Source organism: Strigops habroptila, chromosome 3, assembly GCF_004027225.2.
Source record: "Strigops habroptila isolate Jane chromosome 3, bStrHab1.2.pri, whole genome shotgun sequence".
Taxonomy (NCBI): Eukaryota; Metazoa; Chordata; class Aves; order Psittaciformes; family Psittacidae; genus Strigops; species Strigops habroptila.
This window is the reverse complement of record NC_044279.2, coordinates 46,713,766-46,732,709: the sequence shown is the minus strand read 5'-3', so window position 1 is coordinate 46,732,709 and position 18,944 is coordinate 46,713,766. Positions and strand designations below refer to the sequence as shown.

The window sequence follows — 18,944 nt, the reverse complement described above, 5'->3', positions numbered from 1 at the left end:
TCGCTGATCTAATAAAATCGTCATATTATGAATCATTTTGTCCCAGTTCATTCAACAGAGGTGTCAAGTATACAATCAGTGGACATTTGTGCATTTTTTTGCCTTATCTACTAATATTGTTTCTTTTTTTCTCTTTTGGCCTGGGCAACTACACTAATGATGACAAATTCTTAGTCAAATCCTTGTCTCACATGGATTAAAAACAGGATCTTCTTGGCTCCCAGTCAATTTCATTGTTTTCACCTAATAAAAAACATCAGTGGAAAAATTCACCACTACACAGACAGCAAATAACTTGAAGCACTGTAACGATTGTGTATTAGTGCTGGCATGCTTCAAAAATAACTGCTGAACATTGCTGAGAGGACTGCAGGACTATATAATTATTTATGACAGGCTTTCAGCTTTTTTTCCTTCTCCTAAATGGTTGGTGTTAGTTGAAGGCCAAAGGAATACTGTCAAAATGAAGGGAGGAAAGCAGTCGGATGCTTTTTATAAAGTATCTGCCCTCCATCTTCACTCACCCATGAGCAGCCATAATAAGCATCTCCGGGGAGGATCACTATTCAAAGGTGTTTGGACTTTAGATTTCATAATCTGTAATCTATGGCTGTAAACAGAAAGAATGAAGAACCATGAATAGAAATGAGTAGGAAACCATTTATTCCCATTCCAGGAATATGTTCAAGTCAAGAAATAGTTTTCCATTCCATATTGGGGTAAAAGTGAGACCTTTTAACTTTTTCAAGAGAAAATGAAAAAAGGCAAGTGAAAGCTTCAGCTCCCCTTCCTCGTCCTGCTGCTCCTCTTCATGTCTTCCAAAAGAGCCAAGCAATTAGGGTGCCAACCTCCAAGGAAAAGAAAATGGATCTGAAGCACAGCTCTGCTAGCCTGTAGCATTCACATGCTTATTCTCAGTACTTGACAATCATATCCTCCACTGCAGTGCCCAACGTGCAGACTAATCCTCAGGTGAGATACAGTTAATTTTTCATCATTAAAATAGCCCATCCTAGAGCACAGGTGCATTTCCATCCATCACTTCTCTGATGCTGATGTATTCCCACTAAATCTCTCAGAGCACGTTAACTCAGCTTTGGCACCACCGCCCCCCAGCCTCTCTGTGCCACAGGGTTGCGCAGAACTTGCTGTTTGTTTGAGCATCCTTGCCATTAGCAGGACCCCAATTCACTCCCAACACACACACAAAGCACAAATGAAAAAACAGAGTGTGGAGATAAGGGAGGCATACATACACCACAGAAACATGTATTATATTTCTGTTGTAGGATTTCTTCCAGAAAACTGAATGAGAGATGGCCAGCTTCTGAAGCATGCCATGTTCTTACATCTGAGATGTCACTACTAATCCACATCCCTGACTAGCAACTCAAAGAGTAGTGTTTATCTGGTTTTTTTCTTTCTTAATATCAGTATCATTTTTTGCTTGAATGTTACTATCCATGTTAAATTTCACTGGACTACCTACATGTCTAAAATTCAGCACCTGCGTAAGTGTTTGCAACACTTTGGCCACTGTTTGTCATGTTTTATTCATGCTGGAGTATCAGCAAATATGTAGAAATTAAAGTTTGTAATATGCTAGACCTTGTATTCTATGACTGAAGGAAAATCTTCCCTTCTAACATAAATAGCAGAATTAATTCCTCACCCCCTCAGTGGAGGATTTTCTGCTCTACCTAAGCCAAGCAGTCAAATTTCTTCTCAGATGAAGAGCCGTTTGCAAGTGATAGTTTGTAGTTGAAATCTGATCAGTGCTATCACACACAACAATGAATGATACCAATAATAATAAAAAGATACTTTAAAAGCATTTGAAAGATGATCACCCTACATAATCATTAACAATCTGTCACTTGCTGGGTCTTTTTGGGCACAAAGTCATTAATACCAACACTAACAGCTGCTTCCATTCTGAATGTCAGGGAAGGAAAAGATTGGAATAAAATTCCATCCCATGTTCTAGTTTCCCACTCTGAACCTAGGGATTTTAACACATCTGACATTGATATGCAGGTTTATCTGGATCTTCTTTGCAACTGGATGTCCCATAAGAATTTAAAAAAAATAACAAAAGCTCACAATGGCACAGTATCATCTGCTTCTGAACATATTTGGGTGTTGCTGGCAGAAGTCAGACTATTGCAGTGTTCAGTAAAAGAAACTGTGAACACAAGTAGGTGAATCATCACTTCATTCCTGTTACATTTCAGATCAATCTTCTGAAACATTTTAACCCAGGCAGTAGAGACAACTGCAAGAATCTGAATTCATAAACTACTTTGATGGGAAAAGTACATATTTAACTGAACTGGAACATTTACAATGCCTGTGAAATGGGACAAAGAAAACTTGTTTTTCTTCCACACCTTACAGATGAAAAAGAAACAGGGCAAATCCTCTGAGTGAAGTTCAGGACCTGAGAAAGATTTCAGGTGCCCAGATCCAAATCCTCACTAACTTGGATTTGTAGATATGCCTCGGTGCCTAATTCCTACTGACTTTTCACAGAGTGCCTTTACAAATCTGTTCCATGAGCTAGGATTTCATATTTTGCTCCAAAGCAGAGCCTACTCTGAGGAAAGTGTTTTATAGCTCATGTCGCCTGATGCTACATCCCTTCGCTCTAAGGTTTTTGGAGGAGGCTGGGAGTGGGAGGAATATATTGCAAATGTGAAGGTCCTGCTTTCGGCTGCAGTAAGTTTTGCCTCTGGGAGAGTAAGGTCAGAAGTATCTAACCTCATCTCCTTCTATGACAAGGTGACCTACTTAGTGTATGAGGAAAAGGCTATGGATGGTGTTTACTAGGAGTTTAGTAAAGCCTTTGGCACTGTTTCCCACAGCATTCTCCTGGAGAAACTGACCGCTCATGGCCTGGATGGGTGTACTGTTCACTGGGTAAAAAGCTGGCTGGATCACTAGAAACAAAGCATGGTGGTGAATGTAGTTGAATCCAATGGGCGGCTTGTCACGAGTGGTGTTCCCAGAGCTCAGTACTGGGGCCAGTATTTAATATCTATTTAATATCTATTTAATATCTTTATAAATGATCTGGATGAGGGCATCAATTATACCCTTGTTAAGTTTGTAGATGGCACCAAGTTGGTGGGAGCGTTGACCTGCTGGAATGTAGGAAGGCTTTACAGGGGGATCTGGACAGGATGGATTGATGGGCTGAGGCCAGTTTTATGAGGTTCAACAAGGCCAAGTGCCAGGTCCTGCACTTGGGTCACAACAACCCCATGCAATGCCACAGGCTTGGGGATGAGTGGCTCGAAAGCTGCCTGGAGGAAAAGGACCTGGGGTTGTTGTTTGACAGACAGCTGAATATGAGCCAACAGTGTGTCCAGGTAGCCAAGAAGGCCAAGACGATCCTGGCTTGTATCAAACTGTGTGTCAGCCGGACTGGGGAAGTGATTGTCCCCCTGCACTCAGCACTGGTGAGGCTGCCTATCAAATACTGTTCTCAGTCATGATCTGAAAGGTCTTTTCCAATCTAAACAATTCTATGAGTCTATGAAAAAGTGAGTGGCCATTTTCTATTTAGTGCAGTTAGTTGCCTCACGCAGCAGTTGTCAGGGAGCCAGGAAAGAGTTGTCAGCATGAACTTGAAGTTCTTGGTGGCCTCTGGCATCTGAATGATAGGAGCTGGCCTTTTTTGACTGCTGGATCCCCCTGTGGCTGCAATAGCCATGTAAGACACAGTGATCAAGGCTAGGTCTGCCACTAAGTAAAAATGCTAGAAATCCTTTCTCCTCATATAAATTAACATGCAAATAGGTGCAGTCATAAAAGCAGTCTGGAATGGAGGCACTGCCCAAAGCCTTAGAAGCCCCTTGAGACTTGCAGCAGATGTCCACAGTGAACAAGAACAGTTGTTACTGAGGTTACCAGCTTTGCTGGGCCATAGCTATATCTGGTCAGGCCAGAAGGTGAAGTGGAAATGCACAAAGGGACATTATGTTACTGTACCTTCAAAGAGATCTGAACCACAGACGACTACTCCCAGCAAAGACATCACTGGTGAGAGTTTCTGCGAATGGAGAGCTTCTAGCCTTACTCCTCAGATTTCTCACATTGACATAACAGGTAGAAGAGATGTCAGAGTACATGAACATTGAAGCAGTCTCCTGAGTCGCATAATCCCAAAATGCCGCAGGCTCCCAGACCTTTAAAATCCATGTCGTTATACTCCCAGCACAGTGATGCTGGTAAGATAGTAAGTACAGGCTGAAATTGAAAAGTGTCAGCCCTCAGTCGTGTTGAGGACATCTGTGTTAATTCCTCAGCTAGTTTCTGTTTCAGAAAGGGTGTAGAGGAACAGCCACTGCTCTAAGCTGTTGCTGAGTTTACCAGTCCGTTTTCATATTGTCCTTTACTTCCTAGAGTAGGGACAAAGGGTGATAATTCAACTCGGGTCAAATAAGACTGGTCCTGACTTTTCTACATACCATTCTGGTGACTTTGTGTGCATACGTACCTGTTCTGTCACCTCATATGTCCCTGCACAGTACCAGAGCAAGGCAAGACATGGTTATTGTTGACAGGCATTTTGCACAACAGACAGAAAGGCAACGAGGGCCGTGCTTGCTTCTCTCTGCCTCTTGCTGGCCAGCTGAGTATGCAGATAACACTCCGAATTTCCTAAAAAGGCATCTCAGCCAGCACTGTTTGCATATGGGGGCACTTAGAGAAGAACCCCTTCCAAATTCTTCCCTGGGACAATAGGTCTCTGCACTATTCCCCTTCTATGCCTTTGCCTAGTGTCCATAATAGTCTAGTGTGATTAATTAGTATTGCTCCTGCAGCCAAAGAGAAAGGGAGGGGGACATTATACAGTGTTTCCAAACAATACAAAATATTGCATTAAGACTAGAGTGTAGATTCCATTGTTTTGCTTTAAGAACAACAGCTTAACCTTTTTTTTTTTTTTTTAAATACGATTGATTAAAGCAGAATCTGGAGTTTATTTGTTTTTTTCTCCAAGGTACAGCAGCTGCGTAAAAGAACATTTCACCATAAGGAACAGGCTGATTCACTGCATCTCTCCTGAGTACAGATTGTTGTCTTCTCCCACACAGTCTTCATAAATTAGGAAGAAAACTTGAAAAGCACCACAATATATGTTTTTCATTGTTCCTGGCTTACAGTAGTTCAGTTAGATCTCAAATATCCAGTCTTAACCTAAAACAAATAATAGTTAATAAAATTCAGAAGATTAATAAAAAACTACATTCTTTGGTGCCTCAAAGTAAATGTGGAGCCATGGCATGATTTAAACAGGGGGTGCAGTGAGTTCTGTATCAGAGATTCACCTTCCCTTTGTAAGGCCTGAGGACACCGAGTGCCTTCAGGTCTTGGGGCATGTTAGCTCTTACATAAAGGCAAAGGAGGGTGGGACTGTGTTAGACCTCCATGCTCAAACTGACTAAGCTCTGATCTGCTTGAACTCACTACACCAACTCCACTTAAGTAAGAGTTTAAATGTCTATGAAACTGAAAACAAAAACATCCAGCCTCCTGTATGTAATTACCAATCTATGAGAACAAGAAAGAGTAGCAGAAGGCTAGACATCCATATCAAAAGTAGGGCTTGTTTTTCCCTTCCCAACCTTTGCTTTTTCTACACAATGTGCATTTAGTGCAGGAAACCAGCTAGTAAAACCTGCCTCAAACAAGATTTGGTTCCATGTTTCAGATTGCAAGTGAAATGTCAAAAGTAATTCATTCAGGAGGTGGCAGGATCCCTCCAGGGTGGTTCGGCCCTCAGTTAGAATAATAAATAAATAATCCTGGAAGCTTTTTGCTTGGTTGTTTGGTTGTTGATTTTTTTTTTAACTATAGGCAACATGAAAAAGTTACCAGAAAGTTTCCTCCACAAAGTGCATCCTTTTATGGTTTCTCTAGTAAATTGCAATGTATCACACTGTGACTCTCTCAACAATCATTTCGAATAATTTCTTGAGACTCTTAGTCACTCAAGCCTATCTCTCCCCTACAGAAAAATAAAGACAGCTGAAGCAAAACTCAAGTTCATAGCAATATGCAACTCTGTTAGTCACAAATGAGAAGGTGGTCTGCATTTGAGTGATCTTAGCATTCACCTCTGGTAAGCTTTTCTTACTAAGGTACAGTTTAAATGTCGTTAACTTTCCCAGCTGTAATGGCACAGAAGTCAGATCAGGAACCAAAATACTATGGGCCAGCAAATGTGAGCCAACTTCTCAAACATAATCTTTGAAATCAAGGCAGTTGAGGTGAAATTCTTGAACTGTTTGACAAGGAATATAGTTCAAGGCCCCATGCCATGGATCTGCAAAGATCCCAATGATCTTTCTGTAAGCTATGTAGGATTGCAGTGAGAGAAGCATTGGAAAGACAGTCTGTTTGCAGGTTTAGTGCGAGGGAAGTAACTGCATGGAAGGTTGTTTCAAGGAAGAGAATATGCTTGTTGTTGTGTAAGAGCTGTTCCGTAAGTTTGGGAGCTGATGGCGAACAGCCAGTATAGTCAATAACCAGAAGGCACGGATACCAAATCCTAACAAGTCTTTGCTAAAATCAGCTGTTGACCACATACTCCCTGCTGTAAACTCCACTGAAGTAATATCTTACTACACAGATGCATTCCAGGTCATGTTAAATATGCTTTTATCTTTTTGTCTTTCATAGAATTATAGAATAGCCCAGGTTAGAGCAGACCTTGAAAGGTCATATGGTCCAACCTTTTGTGGGAAAGGGAGCTTAGATGAGGTTATGTAACACTGTGTCAAATTGCATTCTGGAAGCCTCCAACAATGAGGGCTCTACCACATCTCTGAGGACATTGTTCTAGTGATCAGCTGTTCTCAATGTAGAACATTTTTTTCTTTTATCGAGATGTAACATGTCCCTGTGCAACTTGTACCTGTTGCCCCTTGTCTTCTCCATATGCCTCCTTGTGAAGAGAGGGAATCCACCCTCTGTGTAACCACCCTTTACTTAACAGATTACTGTGATGAGGTCCACCCAAGACTTTTCTTCTCCAGGCAGAAAATACTTAACTTTTTCATTCTTTTCTCACAGGGCAGGTCCTCCAGCCGTTTGGCCAATTTTGCGGCCTTCCTTTGGATCCTATCCAGTCCAGCCACATCTTTTTTGAATTGTTGAGACCATAGCTGCGCAGAGCACTCCAGGTGTGGTCTGACAAGTGCTAAGCAGAATGGGATGATCGAGTCTCTGCCCCACCAGTAATGCCCTTGCAGATGCAGCCCAGGATCCAATTTGCCTTCATTGCTGCAGCCATGCATGGCTGACTCCTGTTCAGCTTGCTGTCCACCAGGACCCCCAGGTCCCTTTCAGCAAGGCTGCTCTCCTACCATACAGGTCCTAGCCTCTGCTGGGCTCTTTGGTTATTTCAATCCCAGCTGCAGGACTTTTCACTTGGCTTTGTTAAACTTCACACAGTTCTTGCTAGCCCACTCTTTCAGCCTATCCTGGATGCTCTGTAAGAATGCTCTTCCTTCTGACATGTCCATCTTAGCACCCAGTCTAGTGTTACCAGCAAATTTGATAAGGGTGATTTCAATTCCATCATCCAGACCATTTATGAAGATGTTGTACAGTGTGGATTACTGGAGAACTCGACTTGTAACAGGCTGCCAGCCTGAGTAAAAATCATTGATCACCACCCACTGAGTGCAGCCTGAGAGCCAATTTCCTACCCACCTCACAGACCGCTCATCCAATTTGTATCTTGCCAGTTTGTCCAGGAGATGGCTGCAGGAAACAGCTGTCAAATGCTTTGCTGAAATCCAGTCTTTATTGTACCTCTGCTTTAGTCAGAACTCAAACCTTATGGTATCCCAGAAATGTGGCAGATCTTCAACATTTTTCATTTCCATCTTTCGGTCCTGCATGGAATAAACAAAGCCAACAGTACACTGGTGTTTTTTCACCTAACTTTAGCTTAAGGGTGTCTTTTATTTAATTATTAGTATAACTTGAAGTGAATAGTGAATATATCAGAAACTTAAAGTGGAAAAAATAACTTTGAGCTCAAGGCAAGTATTTTTTAACTATATTTTGCACAGCTGTCTGGAAAATCTTTTAGAAAATAGTTTTCTTCTTCTGTGATACATTCTGAGTGCAGATGTCTCTCTTGCTTTTCACTCTGATTTTCACCCAGAAGTTGATGTTTTTGCCTTAGGTGTACAATCACCCCTAACTTCTCTAATCATAGAATAATGGTTGAAAGGGACATCTGGTGGGCATTTAGTCCAACCCCTTCTTGAAGTGGTTCAGTTTAATTGGGCTGGTCAGAGACTTGTTGAATGTTAAGAATTCCCATGGGTGGAGATACTCTAGGCTAGTTGTTCAAATATTTTACCATGCTCTCAGAGAAAAAGTTTTTCCTTATATGTAATTTATGGTCAAGTATATATACTGCAACAGCTAAAGAGAAAAGCCTGATTTTCGCTTATATTGTAGTTTCTTCCTTTGCTACACAGTTTGCCTGGTAAAACTAATAAAGGAAAGGTCTTACATCTCACTATCATCTACTCCATCGAAACAGCCATTTTAATACATGCGTATGCTTTTCCCAATCCAATTTTATGAGCTTCTGTAACCACCTTCAGCAGTATTTCTTTCTTATGAAATCAAACAAGCTACCTTTTTTTTCATGATGGAAAGAGCTGACTTTTAACATTCAAGTATCCATGTATTCACACAGATATTAGCATCACAGTCAAGCCTACTTGAATTAGCCAAAGATGATAGCCCTTTCAATTCATACATCTGTAACAGCAATAGAGTAAGCTGAGTACATACATAGTTTTGCAGAGAAGAAAAAAAATGTTTTGATTTCTTATTTCTATGGGTTATGCTGAAGAACAGTATCTTCATTCTGATGGTGAGGATGATTTGCACCTAAAAACTGGGTTTTAAGATAAAATTCCTCTAATCCCATGTAGATGGCTGTGAGTTGGATCAGTGAACACCTATCTCATACAAAGCATGTGAGTCTCGCCCTACTATAGCTCTATGTCTATGTGACTGTAAAGACACTCTGCAGCGACAAGCTCAGTTACTGACATCTCCACTGGAGTGGTCTAAAGTTAGATGAGATTAATTTCATTCTCTGTGTCAGTTTAGCACTAAAAAATGAAAGTTAACAGCTCATTTCCAGAACCACAGGTTGAGGGAAGCTGGTGGAAGAGTTTGAACACAGTTCTCCTGATTTTTTTGTCAGATCAAAGGGAATACATTGTCCACTCTTCTGCCTCATTTATAATATGAAGACTTCAATTTTAATTCATCTCATGCCCATGATTGCTGACTTCTGTTACCCTTTCATAAGCATATCATGCTTACCATAACTGACAGTATAGATCTGTATTGTCCTATATGGCACATACAAGGTCTTTTCAAGGTCAAACTGGTGAGACCCACAGCCATCAGTTATGAGACCAAAAATAAAGATGAGCTGAATATAGTAAATAGGATTTATTTCGGTATCAACTATCACCTCAAAATAGAAGAAGGCATGGTGGCTGAGAGAAAGAGATACAAATATAGTTTAGAAACCTTATATAGTTTTATAAATAACCAGGTAAGATTATATATAGACAGCTATTAAATAGGTTTGTCACTATAAGGAGCACTCTCCACATAGAGAGGAATGTTTCTGAAACAGCACACTAGTATGGGGTAGTCATAAAATTTTAATGCCCTATAACTAAAACACATTTTTTGATCATTAGAGACCTGGACACTAGTGATTTAAATGGCCTTCCCAAATAGAGTGCGGTGACACTGTGCACTGCCTCTAGCAGGGCTGCAAAGTCTGATGGGCATCTCCATTTTGTAAACACATATGGAACTTTGTGATTTCTAACAATAAAAATAATTTTGTCTTTTTAGGTCAATGTTTTTTAAATGTAGAATTCAGCTACAGAGGCTACACTAGGGACAACTACTTGGATATAATGACAAGCTTGGACTTGTACAGATGGCATCAATGGCTGTATTTGTATGAGGGTAGTGTGGACCAAAAGGAACAAATGGGTGACAAAAATTAAGATATTATTTAGCAATTGTTTAAGAAAATGGCTTCATGTGTATTATGTGACATCCTACTTTTTTTGAATTTTAATAAAGCTTACATAATTTTACGCAATGTAACACTATAACATGATAATCTTTTAGGCCTCAGAGAAGTTTGACTTAAAATTAAAAAAAGAAAAAATTAAATACTTAAAACATATTTTATTTTGCTAGAAATATATTTAAACTGCCTAACAACATTACCAGTGCTTTTGTTTTTTTACTATGGAGTTCCTTTATGGTAGCTATAACTACTGTCGTTGAATGTTTCAAATCAAACATAGAAACAAATAATTCACTTTCATTCTTTCCGCTTTTTATTATTTGAAAAAGTTCTTGTTTTGTGCTTTTTGTTTACTCTCTATGAGTAATGGTTGTTATTTGCACTGAAATAAGTATACACACACCCCACAGTATTTGTAAGTGAATAAGGAGTCTTAAACCATCAGATAAATGTTAACATCAACATTTTTCTTTCTATTAAATGTTCACAATATGCTTTCTATTAGGAAGAATATTATCAGACAAACACTCTTTAAGAAATTTTTCATTTGGCTGAAGGCTGAGACCAAGAAAAGATGTACTTCTCAGAAATGTTCAGAAACTCTTTCAAATAATAAACCAAATGTGGAAAGAATGAAAGTGAATAATTGGTTTCCAGTGAAATGCTTTCAAATACAATAGTTGCTTTAGATAATCCAGTCCAGGTTATCCTGCAGGAAAAGCAGATTCATAGAAAGAAACAGACATCTTAGAAGTTCGCAAACCTGGACATATCCTTTAGGCTGACCCTGAGCACTACTCTTTCTCTTTTCTGGAATAAAGTCAAATAATAGCCCTGAATCTTATGCATAGGATGACACTTCTACATAATGAGAATAATCCTGAGATCTTTGCTTGGTGCTTATTAATCGGAAAGACTTCAATTTATTTTTTATGCAAGCACGGTGAAGATGCTGTCATTGATGGTGATGAAAGCAAAGTTGCCATCTGGGACTGACTGAGTGGAATCTTACAGAAAAAGTGACGTTTACTGCCTCTGGTGAAGAGCAGAGGGGAAAAAAGATAAACTGAAAAGTTAATCTATGTAACTTTAGGGTTTTTTCTCTTTATAAACTGATATATACTGGTTTTGCAATTCATATCTGTATCTTGTTCATTCTCTTGCTCCAGGAAATGTTTAGAAATTACCACGCAAGTTCTTCACCATTGCTATAAAAATCACAGCTGGGTGTGACCTTCAGGGCAAATGGAAAAAAGGGGACAGGGAAATTTGGCTTCTAAATGTTACAGATTTCTTCCCGTTGCCTGTATTTGTATCACCCCATCTTTCTGAATCAGGGGTATGCAAAAACATAAGACTACTATATGGGACCATTAAGATTGTCAGACCTAGCAACTGCATATTTATATTGCTGGCAACTGCAGTATAGATAACAGATCCAAGGAGCTACTTACCACTCACCTTCCTTGCCAAAGTGCACGCCTGTAGCAGAAGACCAAATGCCCAACTTACCCCACCCCTCTAAGAGAATTTAAGATAGTGAGACAACCACCAGTCATCTAAGGCCTGAAAATAATCCAGATTTTGTTAAATAGGGATCCAGATGATCCTAGAAATCAGATTTCAGATGACAGCAAAACAAATAAACCTCTGCCTGCCTGGTCTGGTCCGGCTGTAGGGATGGGGACAAGGAGGGTATCTATCTCATACTTTTAAATTAGTGGGGTTATCTTTGTGCTTTCAAGCACAAGCCAGGCATGAGGGAATGTAATGCCACTCAGAACAGGTGAATTACACTCCTTCTCCAGATGAAATTTCCCAACCATAAATGGAGTGATATAGGAATGGAGTATAAGTAGTTTCCTGAACCACACAGGCAACATCAGAAGTCCTGGAGTCCTGGGTAATGCACTCATTGTACATGCAGTATTAGTAAACGGTGATTTAAGTTTTCTAGTCCCCTTACAGAAATCAGCCAATATGTAAAGGTTGATATAACAGAATTAATTTCCTGTTCTCAGGTTATTTAGTCATACAATGCTTTCCATTAAACTTAGCAAAAGGATGAAAGGCAGGGGGGAAGGAAAAAACTACACATTCCCAGTCACTGTCCTGGCCCTATGACAACTGCAGCTGTGAATCTTTCCTTTTGCATTAATATAGGAAACAGAAAAATCAGGAAATAATATTCTGACATTTTTAAATCCTAAAATACACTTTCATTTCAATTCCAAAGAATTATGAAGTATTTCCATGTGCAGCATATGCTTTTTAAAAGTGAGGCCACAGTCTGAAATTCAAAGGAATATTATGTGGGAAGCCTTACGGCTAATTTGTTGAGCAAATCTCCATATCCAAAATGCTATTCAAGCCTCATTTTTGCTTCTAGAAAAAGAACAGATTATAAATATAACACATTAGCACCTGATACCATTCACAGTATATGTTAAAAGGAAGTTCAGGAGATAAATTAATTACATGGATGATGTTGTCTCCTAGTAATTAATATATTATTCTTTCTACAGTTTACTTATATAGCACAGGCATGTAAAATAGTAAGTATTTTATAAAATAGAGTACATTCATAGAGAAGGACATAACTCCTTTCATTGCACATCATTGAACAAATATTCATATTTGTTGTGAATAGACACTAACAAAGCTCCAGCTCATGGTTGATTTTAACGTGTTGCTTTCATTACAATGACTTATTTATTTTTGGGGTCATTTGTTTTCCAAAAAGCCTGCAGAAACATTCTATATCTAATAGTTGGGAAAATCTGTTTCAGGGTAAATTGTTTCAAAAATCTCCAAAGCCTCTAATACAATGATTATTCTTTCTCTCTTTCCCCCATGAAAAGAAAGAAAGCTTTTTAATTAGGCTTCTGAAAAATGAAGTGATTCTTCTAGGTCACTCTATGGAGGGTGTGATCTCAGTTTGCTTTTTGTCTTGTAGGACAAGGTTCTCAGATTTGGAAGCACAGATGGCATGTATGAGGGGAACCTGCCACTTCTCTCACATGGTACTAAAACAACAGGAAAAAAAAGGATTTCTTTTTGTTAAATGGTGTGAGTTGCAAAGATATTATTTTCCATGTTTAACTGTTTTGCAGTGGGATAAGGCACAAACATTTGAGCCTTTTCCCTCCTTTATTTTATTGATTACAATACTGTTACGTTGCATGGAACAGGAACTATCTTGAGTTAGCATTATGTTAGCTGATTTAGGTACAAGTGACAGAGGAATTTTAAATTCAATGAGAAGTTAAAAGCCTAGAAAGTAAAATAAATAACTAAGAGGTTAGTTCTTGCTGAGGCCCATACTGCTGCCATGCCAATGGTTGCAGGTTGCATAGCTTAAAATTAACTTTGCTATATTTGTAGTATACATATGTTACAGCAAAAGAGAGTATAGGTGACTGCTGTTTAGAATTATATTCTGGGTCAAGGAAAAGCAAATTCATTTTTTTAACAGGGAATACAATATCACCATATGTTTAGAGCTAAGATAATGCAGGCCACTACGAAGTTTTTATGCTTTGTCAAGGCAAGAATGGGAAAGGTGATGGATTTTTGTTGAGATCTGATTTTATAACCTACTCCATTAAATGCATTACATTCACATGACCTGACTTTACATAACAGAGTTATCATAGTACAATTGACTGAACACAGCACTTGCATTTTGCTGTAACAGTATTTAGACCCACTCATTATTAACTACTCTGTGCAGATGCTAAGTTTTCCTGTTTCATTGAAATTAAATGCATTCTTCTTTCCTTTTAAATGACATGGAAGGGACCCAATTGCTTAGCTTGAATATGCTATGCACTAAAGTGACACTTTAATGAAGATCATGCTGAAACACTCATTTAGAACATTGTTATAATCCTTCTATTTTCAGCTGAGTTTTTTTAGTAAATAAGGTCTTTGAATTCATCTGTCAATACCACCTAATAACTAACTGCCTAATTAGTTAGCCAGTTACAACAGGATGTGACAAAAAGTAGAGGTCTCAAAGATATCACGTTCCTGTATTTTTTTTAAAGACTGATGGCTAGAAATGAGAGAGGGACCCAGGTCAGTACCAGCAAGGCTTAGGGATCAACTTGCCCTGCTGAAGCATCCGTCAACTTTTCATCACTAGATAAGTCAGCCAGTTCATGGGTAGGTCTAAACCTGCCATGGCAAGTTGTGCTCTGGCCTAATGTGACAGGTAAAGGACATGGCAAGAAATTGTTATGGTTAGGATATTATTTATTAGCTAGTTTTATTTCAAGCATTGCTTAGCCATGTCAAAAAAAAAATCTTCGTCTCGTGGAGGACAGCCAAAAAACATTTCTTTTACTTCTTTTCATTTAAACTAAAACTAGTGTCAGCTCTGAATTTTAATTAACTGATTCTGTTTCCCCAATTTTGTGTGACTATTTACCTGTGTACGTAAGGGTGTCTGGGTATTTTTTCAGGTTTTTTTATTAGCAGCTCTCTGGTTCTATGTAGACTATTAACGGCTCAAGGATGACCAATTGCAAAACACTGTACAGTAGCCCTTGTATGTGGAAGGAGGGGAGGTATCAGAAAAGAGGTTTACAAATGTGGAGAAAGACCTAAGGAAATTGTGGTACACAGAATATAGAGGGTAGTTACGCAAAAGTGGGTGAGTAAGAGATGAAGATCGGGGAACACAGATTCATGGGAAGGCAGACTTCTTCCATCCTGCTGGACTTACTGTATCTTCTAGCATGGTTTTTCGTATTAAGGTTTGGTTTAGGGAGGAGTAACTTTTACTACTTTTGTCAAACAAGCCTCTAATTTTTATTTTTTTTCCCCAAAATTTCTTATTAGATTTTGAAGTGGTCAGAGCTCCACAGACTCTGCTCCAACTGCAATGCCAGTCACAGAATGTCTCTTGATGCCCATGGGAGCTGTGCTAGATCAGCCTTGTATTCTTTTCTTATGCATACTGTTTTTCAGGATTCCCTGGCTAAAAATACTGCATCACTCTGCACTTTTTTATTCTGTTAGTATAGTAAGTAAATATTTAAAATTAAGTATTAATTATAAAATTAACTATTTAAAATTAAGGTAAGTATTAAAAGGATTTTTCCTACCTTACTTTTTCTAAGTAATGATCCCTACGGTCCTTATCACTGAAGCATAGCATTATTAATATGTGCTGAACATGATATCTGACAGACAACATTGGCCAGTGCCAGCAAGCATGAGAGTCCTTTCAGAGAGAAAACTTTTTAGCAAATGCCCATACTGAACATGAAAGAATACTGAAGTGAAACAGACTCTGTGCTGTGGAATAAGAGGGAAAGCAACATCTTGGTGTAAAACAAGACTGTATGTACTGTTTTCCTCACACTATAAGCCTAAACACATACCAGCTGAATTTTTTTCCTATTCTGACTGTTAGCTACAGTTACCAATAGCCATTCTGATTAAGTAAAATGCTTTTGCTTCCTGTAGTTCTTGGATAAACTTCCACTGCCAACAATAACCTCACCTAAAGCCTTGGAAAGAGCAGGTCAGACAAATGATTGCATTCCTGTGCATCAGAAGTACTTCTTCCCATTGCTTAAAAAGCCCTACTAGACAGCAAATTGAAAAAACAATAAATAAAAATAAAGAAGGAGATTGTAAGAGCTGGTAAGGTCATTTGATACTGCATGCTATAGTTTCTTTTTTGGGCATGCATGAATAATCTTGTGAACTTGGAGTTTAGATAGCACAAGTTGTCTTACAAAAGTACAGTTACTCATGAATAATTTGGATTTCAATGTGCATGTGAAGAAAATGTCTCAACACAAGGCTTTTGGTATTAAAGCCATCTGTGACTCACAGGATCATCATGCATGATATGGGGTCATTGTGTGAAAGCAGTAGTGCATGAAGGGCCATGGACATGGTGTATGAAAAGCCACTTCAGAATGCCATGCAGAGTTCCTGCAAATGATAATGATGTGGGGTTTGAAAAACAGCGATGTGCTTACAAATCCTGCTGGTGCTGAAATAAGCCGTCTTTTCCATACTTAATATAGTTGTACTTGAGGTTTTGGTGCATTGTAATGACGTTATTAGCACGAGTTTTTTACTTGGGTATGAGAAAGATGTGAGTCATGCAGCTTTTCCAAAAGAGATCAGATGAAATGTTGGTAGCACACTAATGTGCATTCTGTATGTGTGGTAAGTATTCCAGAAAATGTTGCTTTGAGATATAGTAGAATGCCCTTAAGAATTATGTTGTACAGTTTTTTCTTATCTGTGTTTGCCCATCAGTTTTTTGTAGATGAATTCTGGAGTCCATTAAAATCATGTATAATACTTACTGATTTCAGCAGCTCCAAATTTTACCCTGTAAGTTCCCGAGCACTGCAAAGAGGAAATATAAACACATTTTAAACCTGAAATAGATTTTCTGTGAAAAAAAGAATAATTTACATATAAATAAATATTGTCTTCTTCTCCCATAGCCTTTTACATATGAATTTGAAGAACTCTGCAAGTCTGCATAAATATATTCATGAAAGTTTGACTGCAGATTATATAAAGATTCCTCCATTTTGACATAAATCAAATTAATCCTCTTTGAATCTTCACTGAAATGACGATGCTAGGCTAAATAAATCTCTTTGAATTCTCATTAACTGTTAGCACAGCTGATTCTTTGACTGGTGTATTAGCATGCTTGGTGGCATATGCTCAAAAAATGGAAAAAAGAAAAAAAAAACCCAAACCAAAAAAACCCCCTACAATTTAATGCAAAACAGAACAAAGCTGTAGATTTCAGCCTTTGTCTTGTACGCACTGTAGGGTACATAGAGCAATGATCTAACTTGAGCATTACATGAGGTTCTTCTGAATTGCCATTCAAATTTCTTCGTAACCTTGACTAAGTATAAATTAATTACTCAGCTGCATGTAGATTTTCACCTGTCAAACTGAGTTAAAACTATTGAGAAAAAAGAGTTAAAATATCCACAATATAACATGAACAGATAGCAACTAAATTTTCTACTTTGCAATAGCAAAACATGCTAATTCACGTTTAATAATTCTTAGAAAGAAACAGTCATGTCTTTACCCCATGAACATCTCAGTATGATAATTTTTCATTACAACTTTCAAGAATGGAAAATTCTCATCTAATCTCCTGTCAGTCATACAGATATGCTAAAGCTGTTACATGCTAAAGAAAATACATAATCTGGACAAAACATCATTATATTTAATAATCAATTATCCATTCAGAAGCTATAAAACTTGGATGAAATGCCACTGTATTTAGCACAACTCAGAAGATATAAATGTACAAGATCTGAAAGGAAATGGAGCAATAAGCAGCCATTTTCCATGCTGTGAGTCAGCAACAGCAGAGCTGCACCAAGTTTTTTGTATTCCCTTTCCATGACCTAATATCACTCCACAGAATGAGTTCAGTTCTTGGCTTGTGGAAAAGGTGGGTGGGATTACCAAGAGGTCTCCATTTACATAAGGGCCCTACACTAAGGGGCAGCCAAACTGATTGAATCCACGATTGAATCTGATCGGGTGTTCCACATCAGGCATAGCCACAGGCATCAAACTGACTGACTAGTCTTTTAGCAGAACAGGATACTCTCTTATTTAATCTATCATTAATATATTCCACTTTAAGCATAATGCCTGCTGTCATGTTTCCTGAATTTCACAAGCTAAACCAAGTTGCTACTTCTTATTGTATAACTGTACTGTAATGCAATCCTAGAGGCTGCTACAGATGTCTCTTACAGCTTCCCATTGTTTATGTAATGTCCCAGAAAACTACTCCAAATACATGCTTACAGGTAGGGAAGGCCTAAGATTTATCAGCTCCTCCCAACCCAAATAGAGGAAAACTTCTTGTAGTAGGTATATCTTAACTGTAAAGGTGAATCCCTAAAATACACATGGCAAAACCACTTGTGTTATGCCTATTACTAGTATCTTGCAAAACAGCTACCTTTTTATGTTATTTTCCTTTTGGTTATCACAAAAGGAAAACAACATAAAAGACTCCTTGTCTCCTAGGAAGACTCCTTGTCCTCCTAGTTCACAGAGCGATGTCTGGAGCAATTTCTGGCAGGGATGGAGTCCAGCTCCCTTTCTTTCTGGGTACCCATGTTCTTGCCCAGCTCCCTCTGTCCACCTAGATCAGTGCTCATACTTCAAATACTTTTCATGCAAGCTTCGTTGCTAGCTGAGACAAAAAGCCTAGAATAGTGGGATAGAAGCTTTATTTCATGGACTTTTCCAATCCCAACACATTCTCAAAGTTATCTGTAGAGGAGTTGACTTTCTTGCGCTCTTTGCTTTTTATCCTTACCTCAGGGAGAAGTGAGGAACAGCAGCCACACCAAAGGGAAGTGAGAGCAGTGTACCGAGCCCTGTGGAAACAGAAAGGAAGCAGTAGATCATTTCAGTAAGAGCAGTATGTCTTGGCGTCCTTCCTTGACACCACCCCCGCCATCCCAGCCTCCTCTGCCCCTCCTACACTCACACATGTAAAAAGCAGATGGAAAATATTCTGCCAGAAGACATTGAAATACAGTGTTAGAAAGTTACTCTCTTAAGGCTGGAGAAAGTGATGGAGAACTCTGGCAAGCGAATTAAATTATTCATAGTCAGTGGCATTTTGGAAGGAAAAGCGGGAAGGGAATAGGAGCCTGAAAGAAGTTATAGGGATTGTACAAGAACCATCTGGGACACTGGAAACAGATGCACTTCAGCTTGCTACACTTCAGAGAGAAACCTATGTGGCTAATACTGGGTTAAGGAGACATTATGGGTCTTCCCAGTTTGTTTTCATAAC

General features: G+C 38.7%; 1 long non-coding RNA gene across 1 annotated transcript; it reads right to left on the bottom strand.

Annotated features, from left to right (window-relative positions):
• Window positions 1–5,003: 5,003 nt before the first annotated feature.
• Window positions 5,004–18,521, bottom strand: LOC115605197. The gene is made up of 4 exons (XR_003990534.1): window positions 18,459–18,521; window positions 16,444–16,486; window positions 7,726–7,910; window positions 5,004–5,205 (listed from the first exon to the last, which is right to left on the bottom strand). It is a non-coding gene; the product is annotated as an uncharacterized LOC115605197 (long non-coding RNA).
• Window positions 18,522–18,944: the final 423 nt, after the last annotated feature.